This window comes from Ursus americanus, chromosome 1 (assembly GCF_024610735.1).
Source record: "Ursus americanus isolate L20-20 chromosome 1, mUrsAme1.1.p, whole genome shotgun sequence".
NCBI lineage: Eukaryota > Metazoa > Chordata > Mammalia > Carnivora > Ursidae > Ursus > Ursus americanus.
In genome coordinates, this window is record NC_142127.1 from 2,664,970 (window position 1) to 2,670,865 (window position 5,896).

Below are 5,896 nucleotides of genomic sequence, written 5' to 3' on the forward strand. Positions count from 1 at the left end.
TTATCCTCTGGGGGAGTTACCGTGCTTCTGTGAGTGGATTCTTCTTTGTGAATGGTATCTTTTATGATTTGGGACGAGTTCTTAGTTATTGTCATTTTAACTGTAGTTTCTTTTCCATCCCCCCCTTCTCTCCTTCTTGACTTTTATTAGATCTATATTTGATTTTCTTATTCTCTATATCTCGGCCTTTCTTTTTTATTTCTCATCTCTTTATCTCATGATGCTGCATTTTGAATTTCTACACATCTATCTTTTCAATCACTAATTCTCTCCAGCTAAGCCTAATGTGCTCTTTGTCTCCATTGAGGTTTTTTAAACAGCTTTATTGAAATATAATTTATGTACCATAAAGTTCACTCATTTAATGTGTACAAATTAACAATCTTTAGTATATTTACATTGTTGTGCAACCATCAAAACAACCTAAGTCTAGAACATTCCATCACTCCAGCGGTCCCTGGGTGGCTTAGTCAGTGAAGCATCTGCCTTCAGGTCAGGTCATGATATCAGGGTCCTGGGATCGAGCCCTGTGTCTGGCTCTGTGCTCAGTGGGCAGCCTGCTTCTTTCTTCCCTCTGCCTCTCCCCTCTGCTTGTTCTCTCTCTCAAGTAAATAAAATCTTAAAAAGAAAACAAACAAAAACAAACAAAAAACATTCCCTCACTCCAAAAAGAAGCTTTGTATCCATTAACAGTCACTTCCCATCCCTTTCCACCATTTCCACATTCCCCAGCCCTATCCATTAAGTTGCTTATTTCAATAACTATAGTTTTCTAGGGGCATCTGGCTGGCTCAGTTGGAAGAGTGTGCAGCTCTTGATCTCAGGGTGGTGAGTTTGAGCCCCACGATGGGTGTAGAGATTATTTAAATAAATAAAACTTAAGGAAAAAAACTATAGTTTTCTATTTCATGATTTTTAATTTGGTGTCTTCCAAATCAGCCTGTTCTTTTTTCATAGTGTTTTATTCTTCCATCATGGTTTCTATCACTTCTTTTATAATTTTAAATATATTTATATTCTCTTTCAGACTCTTTGATTATCTCAAGTTCCTGGTGGATGTTTATTTGTTTTGTATTATTTCGACCTTTAATTAGAATTGCTTTTACCGTGGAAATGTGCCTGCATTGTAGGAGTGTTTGTGCAGAGGGGCTGGACATCTCCAGACTCATGTTATCAATGGCCTGCAAACATTTCTTGTAATAATTTCTGAGCTTAGGGATTCCTATACCATATGGGCAGTGTAAGTTTCAGGTTTTGATTTCTCAGAGGAGACTTTTTTTTCTCAAGATTTATTTGTTTGAGAGAGAGAGAAAGTGAGCAGGGGGAGAGGCAAAGGGAGAGAGAATCCTGAAGCAGACTCCCTGCTGAGTATGGAGCCTGATGTGGGCTCGACATGGGGCTCGATCCCAGGACCCTGAGATCATGACCAAAGCCAAAATCCAGACTTGGCTGCTTAACCAACTGAACTCCCTGGGCACTTTCAGAGAAGACTTTTTTAAGCCAGTGCCGTGGATAGTGAAAAGCATCCTTGTCTTCACCTTTCACTGAAGAGAGCCCTTCAAATTCCGGGCTTGATGCAGGGGGGTTCAGTGCTAATTTCCCAGCCCCAAGACCTAACCTGGAGGGTAAACTGAAGGAAGCCACTAATCAGTCCTGATAACACCTTTCTGATTCCAACCAAAGTGGCCGCAGCATCACTTTGAACTTGACTACTCTGGCTTTCATTTCCCAACTCGTTTGTTGCCCCTGGAGATTTCTCTTGCTTTTCTGGAAGCTCAATTGGGTTTTTCTTTCTTTCTTCTCTTTTTTGTTTTTGTTTTTCTTTTTTTGGGTGGGGGTGGCAGGCATATTACCTTAATATAGTATTTCTAGGATTTTGTCTTAAGGAGTTTAGTCTATGATGCTCCAGGCTGCAGGCATTTGAACACATACATGAGACGACTTCTCAGCTCACTGTGGCAGTCCAGCCACACTGAACTTCTCAGGGGTCCAGAAACCAACCAGTATTGCCTGTCTGGAGCACAGCTTGCTGCTCCCTCTGTTTAGGATGTCCTTCCCCTTCTTTTCCACTTGACAGTTGATTTCTAGTCCTTCAACTGCTCAGCCTTTCTCTGACAACTTTAAAACTCCCTGCAGACTTAGCTGCTTACGGTTTCCACCTGTATCAGCTACAGGCTTATGCAACTAATGAAAGCCATGTGGGACATAGCTGATCAACACAGATTAGCTCTCTCAGACACTGTTCCAGGCTCCAAGGATACAGGGATAACATGGCCAAAAAGATCCTTTCAGGAAGCTTGCGGTCTAGTAAGGAGAGATAATGAGGTAAACAATTTCCAGTAGCGCTAAGTGCATGAAGAAAACAGGTTACAGTGGAATGACTGGGAGGACTACTTTAGGTTGATTGGTCCGAGGCTTCTCCAAGGAGGACACCCTTGTGAAGTCTGGGAATAGAACTTGCAGGGCAGAAAGAATACAAAGTGTAAGTGATGATTCACTAAATTCTACTCCTGAAACCAATATCACACTGTATGTTAAATAACCAGAATTTAAGTAAAAATTGGGAAGCGGGGGAAAAAAAAAAAAGAATACAAAGTGTAATGGCCCGAAGGTGGGAACGAGCTTGGGAGAAACAGAAAAAGGCGATGGACCTGAGGACAGTGTATAGCTGTGTAGGGAAAGGTTGTAGGGGGCTGTGTGAAGGGAACACCTTTGGAGAGGGAGCTGGCAGGGGAGATGGGGAGGTCAAGAGAGGATTGGAGACAAAAGGTACTTATGCATGTTTGCATGTTTATCTGTTGATGGGAATGACCTGGGGGGGCGGGGCTGACAAATTTATTATGTGGGATAGAAGAGAACTGCAAGAGCAAAGCCCAGAGAAGAAAGAAGAAATGGGGTCCAGTGGCTAAGTAGAGGAGAGGTACAATAAGAGCAGGGATGGTTTGTCTATTTTCATAGGAAGGAAGGCAGAGAATGTGCATAAAGAAAGCAGGCATGTAAGCTAGTAGATTTGGTCGTGTGAAGACAAATGTCACTAAGTTCACTAAATTACAGATGTTCCCCAGGAACCACATGGTTGGAGGGGGGAGGGAGATGGAGGTGGTGTTCCCAGATGAGGGAAGAGAGTCATGACAGGTTGTATAAACAAAGGCATCCCCCAAAATGGATCAAGTACCATAGAAATGTTCATAGTCTGACCTAGTGATTCTGTTTCTGGAAATTGTATACTAAATATCTGGAATACAGAAAAAGCTAGAGCTGATTCTTTTTCCAATAGAGAAATAGTATGGTATGTTATGGTCACTTGCTCATGCACTATCTCTCACCTATTAAACAGGTGAACTTTTTCAGGAGGTAAACGTCTTACAACCAAAATATTTTGATTTAGATGAACATTAAGGACATTCTGCTACGTGAAATGTCAGAGAAAGATAAATACCATAAAATCTCACTCATATGTGAAATCTAAAAAACCCAAACTCAAAGAAACGGGGAACAGATTGGTGGTTGTCAAAGGATGGGGGCGAGGGTGTGAAATGGGAGAAGGTAGTCAAAGGTACAGACTTCTGGTTATAAGATAAATAAGGCCTGGGGACATAATACACAGCATGGTGACCATAGTTAATAATACTGTATTGTAGGGGTGCCTGGGTGGCTCAATTAAGTATCTGGTTCTCGGTTTCAGCTCAGGTCATGATCTCCTGGGTCATGGGATGGAGCCCTTATCCCGCTCTGCACTCAGCAGGGAGTCTGCTTAAAGATTCTCTGCCTCCCCCCACCCTTCACGAGCCCTCTGTCTTCTTTCCAAAATAAATTTAAAAATCGTTAAAAAAAATACTGTATTGTATGTTTGAAAGTTGCTAAGATAGGTCTTAAAAGTTGTCACCACTGAAAAAAAAATTCTAACTATGTGAGGTCATGGATGTTAACTAAACTTATTGTGGTGATCATTTCACTATATATATGTAGTCATTAATTATAATATAATTAATTATATATAATCGTTAATACAATGTTCTATGTCGGTTACTTCAATAAGGCTGGAAAAATATATAAAACTTCAAAAAATTTTTGATTTTGGGGCACCTGGTTGGCTCAGCGGAAGAGCACGTGACTACTGATCTTGGGGTTGTGATTTGAATTGCCATGTTGGGTGTGGAGCCTACTTAAAAAATTTTTTTTAATTTGACTTAAAGTAAAAATTAGATACTTGAGTAAACCTACAAAAGAGGTAAACATTTGTACTTCTGAAAGGGACGTCTGAGAACTGAACTTGCCTTCTCAGGCAGGTCAGTTTCCTTGTCAGACACGAGAGTCCCAAATGCTCAGTCCCCCTTCCCCTTACGGACTTGGGCGCTCTGGATCTCAGGCCTGCTGACCTCTCTGGGCCAGCACTCACCTGGATGGACGGGGCAAAGGGCCTCAGGTACCTCCACTGATACCCAAACGGCCCTTGGGCTTTCTGAACAGTACAAATTGACGAGAAGCCAAAGGAGAGTTCCAGGCAAGGCTTTACTGGGGCTTGTGCTCCGGCACAAAGGACAAACACAAAGGAAAGAGTCCTCAGGCTGCCTCCCACAGAAGAGGTCACTCAGAGAGCTTTGGAGAGACGTAGGCAAGAAAAGGTGGTGTACGGGTAGGAATTGGTTTTTTTTCCCCACGCATGCGCACTTAAATAAAGGTCACGCTTCTTCGTGCTGCCCACGTCTAATTAGCATATTACATCTCCGCCCCTGGGCGTGATTTTTAGTATTATAATGAGAGACAAAGTCCGTGGAAGGTGGGCATTGGCATCCATCTGAGCGCTGAGGGGTTTGCTCCTGCTCTCCCAGCGGGCTACCCTTTTAGGTGACTATCCTACTTCTGCTCTCCCGTGAGCTCTTTTACTCGGAGCAGCTCAGCTTTTCCTTCTACAGATTTCGCTGAGGAAGGCTGGATTTTGTGTCTAGGGGTGAGGGGACACGAGTCCAGTCCCTGCCCTATCTCACAGGTCCCCTAAGAAGGCGTCAGCAGTTTCAGTGCCTCCTCTTACGGTGTCAGCCTGCTGTTGTCCCTCTTAGTCACCCACATTCCGCGTACTGCAAACTCACAGCTGGGGGAACCGCAGCTCTGCATCTGGTATTAGAGATTTCTACATCTTTATTTGCATTTCAGGATCTGATGAAGCTGCTGGCAGTTCTGTATGCCGCGGTAAAGTGGAGAAACAAAACCGCTAGCCATATGTCCTGTTCTTGGTGCATAAAATGGGTTGGTTTAAATAATCATAATCATAGCTTGCTTCCCTATGTAAGATTGCACAGAGACTGGGCGAATGGGTGTCTCAGTCTGTTAAGCATCTGCCCTCAGCTCAGGTCATGATCCCGGGGTGTTGGGATCAAGTCCTGCATCAGGCTCGGAGCCTGCTTCTCCCTCTGCTGCTCCCCCCAACTTGTGTGCACGCTCGCTCTCTCTCAAAAAAAAAAAAAAAAAAAAAAAGATTGCACAGAGGTGGTAGCCCTTGGCAAAACAGGGATTCTGACTAGGCTGTAGTCAAACCTCACCTTCTCAGAAACTTGCTTCTGCCAGTTTCTAATTTTCAATGAGCAGGGGTGTTTTGTTTTAAGATTTTATTTATTTATTTGAGGGGGGAGGGGCAGAGAGAGAGGGCAGAGAGAATCCTGAGCAGACTTTGCACTGAGCAGGATGTGGGGCTCGATCTCAAGACCCTGAGATCATGACCTGAGCCGAAATCAAGAGTCTGATGCTTAACTGACTGAGCCACCCACACATCCCTCAATGAGCAGGGGTGGTTTTCAAAATATTTAACAACTTAGGGGCATTGACCTTAGTGCAATGAGACATTAAGTCTCTAATTGCCAGATCAGGGCAAGGTCCTGGGGAGATGGGACTGGACAGA